Raw genomic sequence first — 18,940 nt, 5'->3', positions numbered from 1 at the left:
TGCCATTGGACAGTATTCGGGATATCGCGCCTGCCACAGCTCCGGACTTCGATCCAGAGCAAATCGTGCCTTCCGAGGACGGGTGGATGGACCCCGCCCCGGAGGCCGCACACTCATCAGCGTTGGAGCCGAACACAGACTCCTCTCCTAAGGAAACATGTATCTCCAAACCCCTGGACTTGTCTTCGGTCGTAGGTTCCGGACCGCGTGCGTCCATGCCCATCGAACCCGATTGGGCTCCGGTTATGGAGTTCACCCCCGCGGATATCTTTCAGCACTCGCCCTTCGTAGACGTGCTAAATTCATTAAGGTATCTCTCTCTGTTAGGAGATTCCCTGCCGAACTATGTCCGGCTCGAGTGGGAAGCTGGCGACGAAGAAATTCGTTACCCACCCACCACCCACTTAATAGCCATGGTCGATGATTTGACCAACATGCTTAACTTCAACTCCAAAGACATCGACGGTATAGACGACGATGCTGGAGAGGAACAAGAACCACCGCCCACAGGGCACTGGAAAGCCACCTCTTCATATGATATATATATGGTGGACACCCCCAAAGAAAACAATGGCGATGAGGCAACAGAAGACAACCCCTCAGGGAGGAAATCAAAGCATGGGCATCACCGGCACCGCTCCAAGCCCCACCACAACAGTTCCAGCACAGGAGAAGATAACAATCCAGATGGTGCCGAAGAGAAATACAATCCTGATCAGCCTACCTTTTAACAAGCCGAACAGGAGCATGGGCAGGTCAGCCCAGAGGAACAGGCGACAGACAGATACTTGGAGGATGACAATTATATACCTCTTTCCGAAGACGATGTGAGCCTTGGAGACGACGAGTTCAGCGTACCTAAGGATCCCATAGAGCGGGAGCGCTTCGAGCGCCGACTTATAGCCACCGCAAGAAGCCTAAAGAAGAAGCAACAACAGCTACAAGCAGATCAGGATATGATAACAGACAAACGGACCAAGGCCCGGGCAGCCGAGGAATACGAACTCGACCGCCGAACACAATATTACCCAAAGCGCAGGCTACTACCTCAATTCAAGGAAGAGGCACTAAAGCCCGGACGACAGCCTAAACCCCACCGCCAACACACTACGGCCAGGGGCTACGCGCAAGACAAACAAAGCATACTAAACAACAACATAGCAAGCACCCTGGGCACATCAGCAGCTAGGAGCAGCGTCCGCAAACCCCGGCACAACAAATATAAGCGTTCGAAGACAAGGGATGACGCCCAGGACACGGCAGTCAATACAGGAGCCCGCAACCCTTAGCCCGTTCAGCGGGAGAAGACATTTCAAAACATGGGCCCCTCCAGCCTGAACCGCATACTTGACCGCCCATGTCAAATTCATGGTACCCCAGGAACGGCATCCAATCATACCAATAGAGAGTGTTGGGTCTTTAAATAGATCGGCAGTCAAATGCCGGAAATAGTAAGAAGGGGTCCCATGGCAAGAAGCCCAGATCATCAAACAACATAGGGCAAAAGAAATTTCTTCCACCAACCAAAGCCGTGAACACGACAAGCACCATCCACATAGGAGCAGACGTACACTCTTCAGGACATCACCTCAACAAGGCAAGTTGCCCCGTCATATAAAAATACGACCAATCATCTTCGATCGACTAGACTGTCTGGCCAATATCAACCAGAGGTATTCCCCTATTGGCGGTGACAACAGTCCAAACTTGCTGCAAAGGACACGGTGCGCCGGATAGCGATTGATCACTCGAGGATCAGACACACTAACAAACTCATTTCAGAGTGTCATAACCAGGCGTGAAGGTCATTCAGGCCCCGCCACTCTGGAGATGGTCTTCGGATCACCGAAAGATTGCCATACCGAAGAATCAATCTTCGACATTACACCTCTAAGCAATGGCTATTTGGCACTGCCAGGATAAACTGCGACTCAACGCATTATAACACAATGCCTACGGCAACCTTAAAACACCAGACTCACGTAATGTAGTCACAATAACAGACAAGACCGAGCTTCACCTCGGTGCCGAAAAGTATACGGCCACTTTAGTAACAGAAGCAGCGAGTCGCGGCTTTTTCAATCAAACCTTGATTCGACAACCAAACTCCCGAACACCAATAAAGGAGTCCGAACTACTTCATGATACCTCAGCCTGATCAGGGCTCAAACAAACCCTCTGGCATAAGCGGGATGGGCCACATCTCACGGCTCAGCCGCTGCGCGGCGCGCACACGCCTTTAGCGTTTTTTGCAAGTTTGCCTTTACGCATAACTGGACCGGCGACATGGAGTCAGCTCGGACGCACAAAGGGGGAATCTTCACCCCACCCGAATACAATTCGGATACTACTTCGGATCCGTGCATAGCTCCCTACCGTCCGGTCCCAACAGGTTTTGTCGTCATGCCTCTCTTTTATAACATGCACCGTACTCGTACGCATAGTCATACTACTTGAATACAACATGTAGAGTCATTTGACGCTTAACTGCTATCATTTCTCACTTACATTTTGTCATAACGGCATCCGAACATCGTGTTATGCCTTAAAACGCCAGGGGCTTCATTACGCCCGCACTATGACAACAAAGTCCGACCACCTTCTTAGTCGTTCGGCACCCCAAACTTATAGCATTATATGCATCAGCTCCGAATCATGTCTTGGGTCATTAGTTGGGTTTGCCCAGCTCCCATGTTTTGGTACCTTACATTCCACAATATCAGCTAAGGTAGCGCTGGGAGAACTACTGCGATTGTGTCCCGGTTCTTCCGGACGAACACCTCAGTAGAGAAAGCCAAAAACTGACTGTCATGATAAGGCGAGAGCTGGTCAGTTGTTCGCGAGGTTGCATAATGCCATAATAAAATGCAGAGTGCAAAGGATCGGTCTACCGATCAGGCGCTATTAGAGCCCCTCGTGCGATCTTCCGAACACCAGGGGTTGCGCCTCCCATACTCGAATTCCTATGGCTAAGTGAGAGTAATAAAGCCCTATTGTCCGATTGCCTGGTTCGCTGTGCTGAACACCTCCTTTATGGACCCAAGAATGGGGTAAAGAGTGTTTAGGTGTATCCCGAACACCCCCGTACTTTCTACGTGGGGGCAAAAGGCGACGACTGGCCAACTCTCAAGACTAATATATAAAACAGCCGCGCAGGAATAAAATTTTCATATAACAGGCAAATACATAAAAGTGACTTTTGTTCCGCCTTACAAAGGACAGCATGACTGCCTTTAGGGAAAAATAATGTCTTTCGCACATTGCTCTGCCACAAGGCGGGCCCCTTTCAGGACACCATCATAATACAATTCGGGTTTGTGGTGCTCCTTCCCCTCCGGCGGCCCCTCGGTCATCAGCTTCTCAGCATCCAGCTTTCCCCAACGCACTTTTGCATGGGCAAATGCCATTCGTGCACCTTCTATACAAAACCGACTGCTTAATGACGTCAAGCCGAGGGCAGGCACTCACAATTCGCTTCACGAGCCCAAAGAAACTGCTCAGAATGGTCTCGGCGGGCCATAGCCGGATAACCAAATCCTTCATCGCTAGTTCGGCCGCCTGGTGTAGTTCGACCAGCTGCTTCAGCTGGTCGACAAACGGCACCGGATAATTCGGTGCCAAATACTGCGACCAGAAGAGCTTCGCCGCAGCCTCCTTCTCCTCAACTCGGTAGAATTGAGTAGTATCAGATATGCTGCGCGGCAGACCCGCAAACGCCCCTGGAGAAATCAGGATTCAATGGGTCACCCTGAATCTTTCCTGCTACCGCATATAAATCACTTTGAATAAGAAAAAGCATTACCAACCGCAATCTTTCGCGCCTCCTGAATATCCTTCAGAGCAGCCTAGGCTTACTCCCGAGCATCATTTGCGGCTTGGAGAGCTTGGACGAGTTCGGATTCTTTCAATGATAGACTCTGCTCCAAAGTCACGCTTTTCTTCACGGCCTCCTGAAGCTCTCGTTCAGCTTCAATGACCCTGGCCTCGTGCTTCTCGCGGAGAGCCTGCTCCGCGGCGGCCTTCTTTTCAGCCAAGGCAACAGCCTTCTTGAGCGCCTCAATTTCGGCATTCGCCCCTAGAGTGCGTGATATAAATGCTTTCATCATACACAACTACTTACTTGTGCTAAAAACTTACTAAAATATTCAACATACCTTGTTTATCCTCCAGCTGCTTCTTTACTCGGCCGAGTTCCTCTTCGGCCCGCTCTAGACTCTGCTTGAGTCCGGACACCTCCGCAATATGAGAGGAGGCAGTCACTGCAGACGCCTGATTCATAGAGAAATAGATATATGTCATTACCTGAGTCTCCTGCAGACGGAAATTTGATCCCCTGTCTGATTCCTATCCTCACCGAACAGTGTATCAGGGGCTACTATCTATACTATGACAGTCTTCTCAAAACTCCTAAAACATACCTCCAAGCCTTTTATAAGGCTGACGCAGGATTCATTCAGTCTGCTCTCGGCGGCCTGAATCATTTCTATCACCGCGCCCATAAGGGCGTGATGTTCATCAATGATGGAAGCGCTCTCCAGTGCTGTCAATAGGCCGCCCGACACCTTTGGTTGGATAGTGGTCGCAGGTGGAGTAGGATCGGCCCCTCTAGTTAAGATGGGCTGCCTGCCTGATCCCGGAGCCTCAAGGGTCTCCGGGACTGTATCCGGCTGTGGGCCGAATCCAAGATCGCCCCTGCCGTCGACGTTCATGGGAACCACCGCTCCCGCGTGTCCGGCCCCAGAGGTATGCCCCCCTGGTTCAGGTCCTTTTGGGACGATGCCTCGGTGTCACAACCAGGCTTTGGGGAAGGGGCCCTTGGAGGTGTCTCGCTCTCCAAGGCATCGGAACTCAACGAATCCTCTGATGAGGACTGTTTGACAGGAGACCTCGTCGGACTGTAAAAAGTACGGTGCAAATCAAAATATTACACTTTAGTAATCCCAGATGCATGGACATGTTTAGATTTTATGCACTTACGAGTTTACCAGGGGTTGGGCCATGGGATCCCACTCCAGGCTGCAGTCGGTAGCCGTGGTGGACGCCTCTGGGATGAGTGTTCTTCCCCTCTTAGGCGAATCCTCTGGGATGAGTGTACTTCCCTCCCCCCATAGGGGACTCGTCCTCTTCCTCCTCCTCGTCCTCTTCCGAGGAGGGATGGTCACTGGAGTCTTCGGACTTTGTGTCCGAGGCACCGCGACGACGAAGGCTGCTCCTAGTCTCCTTGGCCTTTTTGTTGGCCTCTTTCTTCGGCGCCTCCTCAGGCACCGGGACCAGCATCTTCGTTAGAAGAGGTCCCGCCGGTTCTTCCGGCAGCGGGGCCGAACAATGAATCCGCTCCGCCTTCTTCGTCCATCCCTGAGGTAATCGTGGAAAAGCACGTTAAAAAACATCTCCCTCGGGACATACCAATGAAACATATGGATGGCCAAGACATAATGACGACTTACCAGACTTGCGGGGTGGGACAGTTGGTACCCACGGTCTGCAGCGGAGTCCGGCCACGGTTTGCCGGACTTAAAAAGCACCTTCCAGATGTCCTTGTGCGAGGAGCCGAAAAGCTCCCGCAGGGTCTGGTGCTCGGCCGGGTCATACTCCCACAAATTGCAGCTTTTGTGCTGACAGGGAAGGATCAGGCGTACCAGCATCACCTGGACTACGTCAACAAGCTTGATGGCCCTGTCTTCCATACCTTTGACGCGCGCCTGGATTACCGATAATTCGTCGGACAACGACCAGTTCAAGCCCTTCTTGGGCCAGGACATAAGCCGCAAAGGGGCTCCAGATCGAAACTCAGGAGCAGCGGCCCATTTTTGCCGCGTGGCTCAGTGATGTAGAACCACTGCTGCTGCCACTCCTTGACGGAACCATTGAAAGTACCCGTCGGCCATGTGACCTTGGGCATTCTGCTCACCATGGCGCCTCCTCACTCGGCCTGTTCGCCGTTCACCACCTTGGGCTTCACATTGAAGATCTTCAGCCATAGTCCGAAGTGTGGCGAGATGCGGAGAAAGGCCTCGCACACGACGATAAACGTTGATATGTTGAGGAAGGAATTGGGGGGATATATCGTGAAAATCGATCCCGTAGTAATACATGATGCCACGAACAAAAGGGTGAAGGGGAAACCCAAGCCCGAGATTGAAATGGGGGAGGAAAACAACCCTCTCATGGGGCTCTGGAGTAGGGACAATCTGTCCCGCCGTCGGAAGACGGTGGCCGATTTTCTTGGCCAGATACCCGGTCGCCCGCAGTTTTTTAATATCCTTCTCTTGGACGGAGGAGGCCATCCACTTGCCTCCTGCTCTGGATCCGGACATTTTCGGAGAACCTTTGTTGGTGGGGAAGATGAATGCTTGGGTTCTAGGGCTCGGGCGAAAGGAAAGGGACGAGCAGAAGGAGAAGAAGGCGTGGGTAGAAAGGAAGAGGCCTTTCCCCTTTTATAGAGGCCATGAAACTTTGTGCCTCCCTGCTTGCCTAATGGAACCTGCTCATTCCCCACTCACCGCGATTGGTGGTACGGTTGGGTTACCCACGCCCGTATTGAAGGAATCCCGCGTTAAGGGGACATGATCTCTGCTTTGATAAGACGTGCCAAGGAAATCGCCTCGCAATATGAGCGGGAGCTGGTTGTGAAAAACGGTTCGCATAATGACCGGACCATGGCGTGCTGTCATGCTATAAAGAGTTGTCAGCAGTTTAGATTTGTGAAATATTGTTCTCTCTTTTGGAAATATGCCCTAGAGGCTATAATAAATTAGTTATTAGTATATTTCCTTGTTCTTGATAATCGTTTATTATCCATGCTATAATTGTATTGATAGGAAACTCAGATGCATGTGTGGATACATAGACAACACCATGTCCCTAGTAAGCCTCTAATTGACTAGCTTGTTGATCAATAGATGGTTACGGTTTCCTGACCATGGACATTGGATGTCGTTGATAACAGGATCACATCATTAGGAGAATGATGTGATGGACAAGACCCAATCCTAAGCCTAGCACAAAGATCGTAGTTCGTATGCTAAAGCTTTTCTAATGTAAAGTATCATTTCCTTAGACCATGAGATTGTGCAACTCCCGGATACCGTAGGAATGCTTTGGGTGTACCAAACGTCACAACGTAACTGGGTGGCTATAAAGGTGCACTACAGGTATCTCTGAAAGTGTCTGTTGGGTTGGCACGAATCGAGACTGGGATTTGTCACTCCGTATGACAGAGAGGTATCTCTGGGCCCACTCGGTAGGACATCATCATAATGTGCACAATGTGATCAAAGGGTTGATCACGGGATGATGTGTTACGGAACGAGTAAAGAGACTTGCCGGTAACGAGATTGAACAAGGTATCAGTATACCGACGATCGAATCTCGGGCAAGTACTATACCGCTAGACAAAGGGAATTGTATACGGGATTGATTGAGTCCTTGACATCATGGTTCATCTGATGAGATCATCGTGGAACATGTGGGAGCCAACATGGGTATCCAGATCCCGCTGTTGGTTATTGGCCGGAGAGTTGTCTCGGTCATGTCTGCATGGTTCCCGAACCCGTAGGGTCTACACACTTAAGGTTCGATGACACTAGGGTTATAAAGGAAGTTTGTATGTGGTTACCGAATGTTGTTCGGAGTCCCGGATGAGATCCCGGACGTCATGAGGAGTTCCAGAATGGTCCGGAGGTAAAGATTTATATATGGGAAGTCTTATTTTGGTCGCCGGAAAAGTTTTGCACTTTATCGGTATTGTACCAGGAGTGCCGAAAGGGGTCCGGGGGTCCACCGGGGGGATCCACCTGCCCCGGGGGGCCACATGGGCTGTAGGGGGTGCGCCTTGGCCTATATGGGCCAAGGGCACCAGCCCCAAGAGGCCCATGCGCCAAGATATAAGAAAAAGGGGAGAGTCCTCAAAGGGGAAGGCACCTCCGAGGTGCCTTGGGGAGGATGGACTCCTCCCCCCCCCCCCTTGGCCGCACCCCTTCCTTGGAGGAAGGGGCAAGGCTGCGCCTTCCCCCTCCCTATATATAGTGGAGAGGAGGGAGGGCAGCCGCACCTGAAGCCCTGGCGCCTCCCTCCCTCCCGTGACACCTCCTCCTCTCCCGCAGGTGCTTGGCGAAGCCCTGCAGGATTGCCACGCTCCTCCACCACCACCACGCCGTTGTGCTGCTGCTGGATGGAGTCTTCCTCAACCTCTCCCTCTCTCCTTGCTGGATCAAGGCGTGGGAGACGTCACCGGGCTGTACGTGTGTTGAACGCGGAGGTGCCGTCCGTTCGGCACTAGGATCTCCGGTGATTTGGATCACGACGAGTACGACTCCTTCAACCCCGTTCTCTTGAACGCTTCCGCTTAGCGATCTACAAGGGTATGTAGATGCACTCTCCTTCCCCTCGTTGCTGGTTTCTCCATAGATAGATCTTGGTGACACGTAGGAAAATTTTGAATTTCTGCTACGTTCCCCAACAGTGGCATCATGAGCTAGGTCTATTGCATAGATTCTTTGCACGAGTAGAACACAAAGTAGTTGTGGGCGTTGATTTTGTTCAATATGCTTACCGTTACTAGTCCAATCTTGTTTTGACGGTATTGTGGGATGAAGCGGCCCGGACCGACCTTACACGTACTCTTACGTGAGACAGGTTCCACCGACTGACATGCACTTGGTGCATAAGGTGGCTAGCGGGTGCCAGTCTCTCCCACTTTAGTCGGAACGGATTCGATGAAAAGGGTCCTTATGAAGGGTAAATAGCAATTGGCATATCACGTTGTGGTTTTGCATAGGTAAGAAACGTTCTTGCTAGAAACCCATAGCAGCCACGTAAAACATGCAAACAACAATTAGAGGACGTCTAACTTGTTTTTGCAGGGTATGCTATGTGATGTGATATGGCCAAGAAGAATGTGATGAATGATATGTGATGTATGAGATTGATCATGTTCTTGTAATAGGAATCACGACTTGCATGTCGATGAGTATGACAACCGGCAGGAGCCATAGGAGTTGTCTTTATTTATTGTATGACCTGCATGTCATTGGACAACGCCATGTAATTACTTTACTTTACTGCTAACCGGTAGCCATAGTAGTAGAAGTAATAGTTGGCGAGACAACTTCATGAAGACACGATGATGGAGATCATGGTGTCATGCCAGTGACGATGATGATCATGGAGCCCCGAAGATGGAGATCACTGGAGCTATATGATATTGGCCATATCATGTCACTACTATATAATTGCATGTGATGTTTATTATGTTTATGCATCTTGTTTACTTAGAACGACGGTAGTAAATAAGATGATCCCTTACAACAATTTCAAGAAGTGTTCTCCCCTAACTGTGCACCATTGCTAAAGTTCGTCGCTTCTAAGCACCACGTGATGATCGGGTGTGATGGATTCTTACGTTCACATACAACAGGTGTAAGACAGATTTACACACGCGAAACACTTAGGGTTAACTTGACGAGCCTAGCATGTACAGACATGGCCTCGGAACACAGAGACCGAAAGGTCGAGCATGAGTCGCATAGTAGATACGATCAACATGAAGATGTTCACCGATGATGACTAGTCCGTCTCACGTGATGATCGGACACGGCCTAGTTGACTCGGATCATGTAATCACTTAGATGACTAGAGGGATGTCTATCTGAGTGGGAGTTCATAAGATGAATTTAATTATCCTGAACATAGTCAAAAGATCTTTGCAAATTATGTCGTAAGCTCGCGCTTTAGTTCCACTATTTAGATATGTTCCTAGAGAAAATATAGTTGAAAGTTGACAGTAGCGATTATGCGGACAGTAGAAAGCCTATGTCCTTAATGCACCGCTCAGTGTGCTGAACCCCAAACGTCGTTTGTGGATGTTGCGAACATCGGACATACACGTTTTGATAACTACGTGATAGTTCAGTTAAACGGTTTAGAGTTGAGGCACCAAAGACCTTTTCGAAACGTCACGGAACATATGAGATGTTTCGAGGGCTGAAATTGGGATTTCAGGCTCGTGCCCACGTCAAGAGGTATAAGACCTCCGACGATTTTCTTAGCCTGCAAACTAAGGGAGAAAAGCTCAATCGTTGAGCTTGTGCTCAGATTGTCTGAGTGCAACAATCACTTAAATCAAGTGGGATTTGATCTTCCAGATGAGATAGTGATGTTTCTCCAAAGTCATTGCCACCAAGCTGCTAGAGCTTCATGATGAACTATAACATATCAGGGATAGATATGATGATCCTTGAGGTATTCGCGATGTTTGACACCGCGAAAGTAGAAATCAAGAAGGAGCATCAATTGTTGATGGTTGGTGAAACCACTAGTTTCAAGAAGGGCAAGGGCAAGAAGGGATACTTCATGAAACGGAAAATCAGCTGCTGCTCCAGTGAAGAAACCCAAGGTTGAACCCAAACCCGAGACTAAGTGCTTCTATGATAAGGGGAATAGTCACTAGAGCGGAATTACCCTAGATACTTGGTAGATGAGAAGGCTGGCAAGGTCGATAGACGTATATTGGATATACATTATGTTAATGTGTACTTTACTAGTACTCCTAGTAGCATCAGGGTATTAGATACCGGTTCGGTTGCTAAGTGTTAGTAACTCGAAATAAAAGAGCTACGGAATAAACGTAGACTAGCTAAAGGTGAGCTGACGATATGTGTTGGAAGTGTTTCCAAGTTTGATGTGATCAAACATCGCACGCTCCCTCTACCATCAAGATTAGTATTAAACCTGAATGATTGTCATTTGGTGTTTGCGTTGAGCATAGACATGATTGGATTATGTCTATCGTAATATGGTTATTCATTTAAGGAGAATAATGGTTACTCTATTTATTTGAATAATACCTTCAATGGTCTTGCACCTAAAGGAATGGTTTATTGAATCTCGATCGTAGTGATACACATTTTCATGCCAAAATTATAAGATAGTAATGATAGTACCACCTACTTGTGGCACTGCCATGTAAGTCATATTGGTATAAAACACATGAAGAAGCTCCATGTTGATGGATCTTTGGACTCACTCATTTTTGAAAAGTTTGAGACATGCGAACCATGTCTATTGGTGTATACGCATGAAGAAACTCCATGCAGATGGATCATTTGGACTCACTTGATTTTGAATCACTCAAGATATGCAAATCATACCACATGGGCAAGATGACTAAAAAGCCTCGGTTTCAGTAAGATGGAACAAGATAGCAACTTGTTGGAAGTAACACATTTTGATGTGTGTAGTCCAATGAGTGTTGAGGCATGTAGTGAATATCGTTATGTTCTTACTTCACAGATGATTCGAGTAGATGTTGAATATATTTACCTGATGAAACACAAGTCTGAATTATTGAATGGTTCAAGTAATTTCAGAGTGAAGTTGAAGATCATCATGACAAGAGGATAAAATGTCTATGATAAGATCATAGAGATGAGTATCTGAGTTACGAGCTTTGGCACGCAATTAAGACATTGTGGAAATTGTTTCACAATTAATACTGCCTGGAACACCATAGTTTGATGGTGTGTCCGAACATCATAGTTGCACCCTATTGGATATGGTGCGTACCATGATGTCTCTTATCGAATTACCACTATCGTTCATGGGTTAGGCATTAGAGACAACCGCACTCACTTTAAATAGGGCACCACGTAATTCCGTTGAGACGACATCGTTTGAACTGTGGTTTGGAGAAACCTAAGTTGTCGTTTCTTAAAGGTTTGGGGCTGCGACGCTTATGTGAAAAAGTTTCAGGTTGATAAGCTCGAACCCAAAGCAGATAAAATGCATCTTCATATGACACCCAAAACAGTTGGGTATACCTCCTAATTCAGATCCGAAAGCAATAGGGATTGTTTCTTGAATCGGGTCCTTTCTTGAGGAAAGGTTTGTCTCGAGAATTGAGTGGGAGGATAGTGGAGACTTGATGAGGTTATTGAACCATCACTTCAACCAGTGTGTAGCAGGGCACAGGAAGTTGTTCCCGTGGCACCTACACCAATTGAAGTGGAAGCTTATGATATTGATCATGAAGCTTCGGATCAAGTCACTACCGAACCTCGTAGGACGACAAGGACACGTATTGCTTCGGAGTGGTACGGTGATCCTATCTTAAAGGTCATGTTGCTAGACAACAATGAACCTACGAGCTATGGAGAAGCGATGGTGGGCCCAAATTCCGACAAATGGTTAGGAGCCATGAAATCCGAGATAGGATCCATGTATCAGAACAAAGCATGGACTTTGGTGGACTTGCCCAATGATCGGCAAGCCATTGAGATAAATGGATCTTTAAGAAGAAGACGGACGTGGACGGTAATGTCACCGTCTATGAAGCTCGACTTGTGGCAAAGAGTTTTTCACAAGTTCAAGGAGTTGACTACGATGAGATTTTCTCATCCGTAGCGATGCTTAAGTCCGTCGGAATCATGTTAGCATTAGCTGCATTTATGAAATCTGGCAGATGGATGTCAAAACGAGTTTCCTTACCAGTTTTCGTAAGGAAAGGTTGTATGTGATACAATCAGAAAGGTTTTGTCGATCCTAAGGATGCTAAAAGGAATGCTAGCTCCAGCGATCCTTCCATGGACTGGAGTAAGCATCTCGGAGTTGGAATATACACTTTGATAAAATGATCAAAGATTTTGGGTTTACACAAAGTTTATGAGAAACTTGTATTTCCAAATAAGTGAGTGGGAGCACTATGGAATTTCTGATGAGTATATGTTGTTGACATATTGTTGATCAGAAATGATGTAGAATTTCTAGAAAGCACATAGGGTTATTTGAAAAGTGTTTTTCAATGGAAAACCTGGATTATGCTACTTGAACAATAAGCATCAAGATCTATAAGATAGATCAAAATGCTTAATAATACTTTCAAATGAGCACATACCTTGACATGATCTTGAAGGTGTTCAAGATGGATCAGTCAAAGAAGGAGTTCTTGCCTGAGTTGTAAGGTATGAAGTTAAGAGTTAAAGCTCGACCACGGCAGAAGAGAGACAAAGGACAAAGGCCGTCACCTACGCTTCAGACGTAGGCTCTATAGTATGCTATGCTGTGTACCGCACCGGAAGTGTGCCTTGCCATGAGTCAGTCAAGGGGTACAAGAATGATCCAGGAACGGATCATTGGACAGCGGTCAAAATTGTCCCTGGAGTAAATAAGAACAGGTTTCTCGATTATGGAGGTGATAAAGAGTTCGGCGTAAAGGGTTACGTCGATGCAAGCTTTAACACCTATCCGAATGACTCTGAGTAGCAAACCGGATACGTATAGTGGAGCAACCATTTGGAATAGCTCCAAGTGGACGTGGAAGCAACATTTACAATATGACATAGAGAATTGCAAAGTAAATACGGATCTAAATGTTGCAGATCTGTTGACTAAAACCTCTCTCACAAGCAAAACATGATCAAACCCCAGAACACATTGAGTCTTAAATCACATGATGATGTGAACTAGTTTACAGACACTAGTAAACTCTTTGGATGTTGGTCACATGGCGATGTGACCTATCAGTGTTAATCACATGACGATGTGAACTAGATTATTGACTCTAGTGCAAGTGGGAGACTGTTGGAAATATGCCCTAGAGGCAATAATAAATTAGTTATTAGTATATTTCCTTATTCTTGATAATCGTTTATTATCCATGCTATAATTGTATTGATAGGAAACTCAGATGCATGTGTGGATACATAGACAACACCATGTCCCTAGTAAGCCTCTAATTGACTAGCTCGTTGATCAATAGAAGGTTACGGTTTCCTGACCATGGACATTGGATGTCGTTGATAACGGGATCACGTCATTAGGAGAATGATGTGATGGACAAGACCCAATCCTAAGCCTAGCACAAAGATCGTAGTTCGTATGCTAAAGCTTTTCTAATGTCAAGTATCATTTCCTTAGACCATGAGATTGTGCAACTCCCGGATACCGTAGGAATGCTTTGGGTGTACCAAACGTCACAACATAACTGGGTGGCTATAAAGGTGCACTATAGGTATCTCTAAAAGTGTCTGTTGGGTTGGCACGAATCGAGACTGGGATTTGTCACTCCGTATGACGGAGAGGTATCTCTGGGCCCACTCGGTAGGACATCATCATAATGTGCAGAATGTGATCAAAGGGTTGATCACGGGATGATGTGTTACGGAACGAGTAAAGAGACTTGCCGGTAACGAGATTGAAAAAGGTATCAGTATACCGACGATCGAATCTCGGGCAAGTACTATACCGCTAGACAAAGGGAATTGTATACGGGATTGATTGAGTCCTTGACATCGTGGTTCATCCGATGAGATCATCGTGGAACATGTGGGAGCCAACATGGGTATCCAGATCCCGCTGTTGGTTATTGGCCGGAGAGTTGTCTCGGTCATGTCTGCATGGTTCCCGAACCCGTAGGGTCTACACACTTAAGGTTCGATGACGCTAGGGTTATAAAGGAAGTTTGTATGTGGTTACCGAATGTTGTTCGGAGTCCCGGATGAGATCCCGGACATCACGAGGAGTTCCGGAATGGTCCGGAGGTAAAGATTTATATATGGGAAGTCTTATTTTGGTCGCCGGAAAAGTTTCGCACTTTATCGGTATTGTACCGGGAGTGCCGAAAGGGGTCCGGGGGTCCACCTGCCCCGGGGGGGCACATGGGCTGTAGGGGTGAGCCTTGGCCTATATGGGCCAAGGGCACCAGCCCCAAGAGGCCCATGCGCCAAGATATAAGAAAAAGGGGAGAGTCCTCAAAGGGGAAGGCACCTCCGAGGTGCCTTGGGGAGGATGGACTCCTCCCCCCCCCTTGGCCGCACCCCTTCCTTGGAAAAAGGGGCAAGGCTGCGCCTTCCCCCTCTCCCTTGACCCTATATATAGTGGAGGGGAGGGAGAGCAGCCGCACCTGAAGCCCTGGCGCCTCCCTCCCTCCCGTGACACCTCCTCCTCTCCCGCAGGTGCTTGGCGAAGCCCTGCAGGATTGCCACGCTCCTCCACCACCACCACGCTGTTGTGCTACTGCTGGATGGAGTCTTCCTCAACCTCTCCCTCTCTCCTTGCTGGATCAAGGCGTGGGAGACGTCACCGGGCTGTACGTGTGTTGAACGCGGAGGTGCCGTCCGTTTGGCACTAGGATCTCCGGTGATTTGGATCACGACGAGTACGACTCCTTCAACCCCGTTCTCTTGAACGCTTCCGCTTAGCGATCTACAAGGGTATGTAGATGCACTCTCCTTCCCCTCATTGCTGGTTTCTCCATAGATAGATCTTGGTGACACGTAGGAAAATTTTGAATTTCTGCTACGTTCCCCAACACTCTCTACGGTGGTATGTGAGATTTATCTTGCAGAGCCAGACACAATTTAAGTGTTCGAAGATTACTTTGGAGTATTCGGAGATGGAACCCGCCTTGCAATACCGAAGACAATCTGCGTGCCGGACTCATCGTCATTGAAGCCTGGGTCAGGGGCTACTGAGGGAGTCCTGGATAAGGGGGTATCTGGACTATCGGACTATATACTTTGGCCGGACTGTTGGACTATGTAGATACAAGATTGAAGACTCTGTCCCGTGTCCGGATGGGACTCTCCTTTGCGTGGAAGGCAAGCTTGGCGATCCGGATAATCGATCTCCTTCTCTGTAACCGACTCTGTGTAACCCTAGACCCCTCTGGTGTCTATATAAATCGGAGGGTTTTAGTCCGTAGGACAAGACAATCATAATCATAGGCTAGCTCCTAGGGTTTAGCCTCTACGATCTCGTGGTAGATCAACTCTTGTAATATTCATATCATCAAGATCAATCAAGCAGGAAGTAGGGTATTACCTCCATTGAGAGGGCCCGAACCTGGGTAAACATCGTGTCCCCAGTCTCCTGTTACCATTAGCCTTAGACGCACAGTTCCGGACCCCCTACCCGAGATCCGTTGGTTTTGACACTGACACCGACCATTACCCCAGATTCCGAACACACTGACATAATCGGAGGCTCTGCCACCGAAATAACACCTTCGGCCCACGTGATCATGGTTATCATCGCCCCGTGGACAGAACCCTTCTTAGCCTACCTAAATAGGCAAGAACTCCCCGAGGACCAAAATGAGGCATGTTGCATTGTGCGGTGCTCTAAAGCCTACAAGGTTCATGAGGGAGAGCTTTATAAGAAAAGTGCTACCGGAGTACTCCAAAGGTGCATCTCCGAAGAGGAAGGGCGGAAGCTCTTGGCTGAAATTCATGCTGGACTCGATGGCAACCACGCCGCAGCCCGGGCCCTTGTAAGCAAGGCCTTCCGTACAGATTTCTACTAGCCAACAGCCCGAGCAGACGCGCAGGACCTCGTCCAACATTGCGTCGGTTGCCAGCTTTTCGCAAACCAAAGCCATATGCCACCTACCGCTCTCCAAACAATCACCATAACTTGGCCCTTTGCGGTCTAGGGGCTTGATATGGTCGGACCCCTTAAAGGAGGAAGCCATAACAAAAAATATTTGTTGGTCATGGTGGATAAATTCACCAAATGGATAGAAGCCAAAACCGGTTAAAACGGCCGAATCCGGACCAGTGATAGACTTCATCTCAGGGGTCGTACACTGTTACTCCCACAACATCATCACCGACAATGGCTCCAACTTCAGAGCCGACGAGGTGAAAACTTGGTGCGGCAACATGGGCATTAAGCTCGATTACGCCTCCTTCTATCACCCCCAAACAAATGATCAAGTCGAACGAGCAAATGGTCTTATTATGAGTGGCATCAAACCCAGACTAGTGTGATCCTTGAAGGAATCAGATACACACTGGGTCGAGGAGCTTGACTCCGTACTATGGGGGTTGCGGACCATGCCGAACCGCACTACCGGATACACACCATTTTTATGGTGTACGGCACAGAGGCGGTATTGCCCTGCGATATCATTCATGACTCACCTCGAGTGCGCATGTATGAAGAGAGAGAAGCCGAACTTGATCGGCAGGACAGTTCAGATGCCTTGGAGAAGGAGTGCGACGTTGAAAAAGCTTGTTCCGCATTCTATCAGCAACAGGCTCGAAGGTATCAAAGCAGAGAAGTATGGGCCAAAACTTATAACATTGGCAAACTCGTTCTACGCCTACCGGAGAAGAAAAAGGACAAGCTCAAGCCCAAGTGGGAGGGTCCCTTCATCATTGATAAAGTTCTCACTGGGGGAGCATACCGTCTATGTGATGCATCAGATAATCGACTCGAGCCGAACCCATGGAACGCGGCCAGACTCTGAAGATTATACTCCTAGTGCCGAACTCCGTGTTCGTCTCCTTACCTCCACCTTTCTTTTTCAAGTTATATCCTCTTTCTCTCTTTCTTTCTTTCTTACTTTTTTGTGTGGCCCTAAAGGCTTCAAGTGTGCCTCGACTGCACACTCTTGCCGCGCTATGCGCGCTCAATATACCTGGTGGCTTCTTATACAGAAGCTTAATATAATTATCTTCCGGGCTTCATGCCCACTACATATGTGTCACTTTTCCATATGTACTTTTCTTCGCCATTATATGCATCGATATGACTTAAGTTTTGGCCAAGCTGGGTTGCCTGGCTCCTGTGTTTATGCCCTACGTTCCCGTTAGTTCGGCTAGGGCATAATGGGAGCACCTCTACGATTGTTACTGCCGGGTCAGCCGGATGTGTACCTTAGACTGGGTGAAGCCAAAAGCTAGCGTTCTTAGGGGAATATTCTGTCGGCGAAAAAAAGATGTTTTCTTACCTATTACAATATAAGCCCCCAGATGTTTTATGTCCTGCCTCTCGGTTCGCAGTTCGGACATGCACATTCACGCATGCGTACCCAGGGAAAGGAACCCTTAACGGAACTATTCTCCCTGGAAGATGTTTCTTACTATCCATGTAATATAACATAGGTAGTTGGGTACTTGTCTATTCAAGCACTTATGACCCCTACGCCTGGTTTCCACGTGTATGCCGGTTTACATAACTGAGCCGGTATTCGGATACACTCCGGACTGTTGGGTCCGGAGGTTGAAGCTAAAAGGTCCGCCATGACAAATGATTTACAATCCAGCTAGGGACAAAATATGTCACTTGAAGTACACAGTCACATAGACTGACTAAATTCTTCTTCTATACCATCCAACAGGCTGTCTAGCCTACAATCCTGTTGGGAATACTTTGCGGCTAATCCTACCTGGTCATATACCAGACTAACGGGGATCTCTTCCCCATCTGACCCTACAGGTCCGACCTCGGCCATGTGATTCGGGTCAACCTTGGTGTACCGCGTTTTCACCATGGCCCAGGCTTCCCTCGCACCCTATCGGCAGGCCGATATCTTCCATAATCGGAAGCGCCGCCGCGCTCCCTTGAGCATCTCCACAAGCTCCCCCATGCCTCCTGGCAGGGAGGCGGATGGCCACAAGGCCTGGGCAATACCCTGCATCACCTGCCGAACTTGTTTGTGCAGTTGTGAAAGCTCTCGCAGAAGATCACCTGCGGAGCCGGGCATTTCCTCTTCGGGGCGACCTGTCAGCATACCTACAGACATAACTCTGTTAGCCCATTTCTTTGTCGAACTGTATAAAAGTTTGTTTGAGCACTTACTAAAAATGTCGCGTCGAAGCCTCTTATTCTCCTTCACGGAGTCAGCAAGCTGGGCCCGAACATCTTCTAATTCAACGCCCAGCCGGGTATTGGCATCTTGGAGATTGTTTTTCTCTCGCCTAGCCCGTGTAAGCACGCGCTCGCCAGCCTCTAGCTGTCGTTGAGCATGTTGCTCGTCTTCTCGTACAATCTACGGATTTGCTCCGGGATTGTCTGCAGAATCTAATATTAGATTTGCGAGCATGCCGAATACTAACTGGTACACGTCATTACATTCTGTTTGTTCAACACAAATATTACCAGATGAGGCCTTCTTGGATTCCTCCATTCCGGCAACTGCGGCCCTTAGCTGGGCTTT

The sequence above is a fragment of the Triticum dicoccoides genome, chromosome 1B (genome assembly GCF_002162155.2).
Source record: "Triticum dicoccoides isolate Atlit2015 ecotype Zavitan chromosome 1B, WEW_v2.0, whole genome shotgun sequence".
Taxonomy (NCBI): domain Eukaryota; kingdom Viridiplantae; phylum Streptophyta; class Magnoliopsida; order Poales; family Poaceae; genus Triticum; species Triticum dicoccoides.
The sequence above is the reverse complement of the archived record's forward strand: the minus strand, read 5'-3'. Positions refer to the sequence as shown.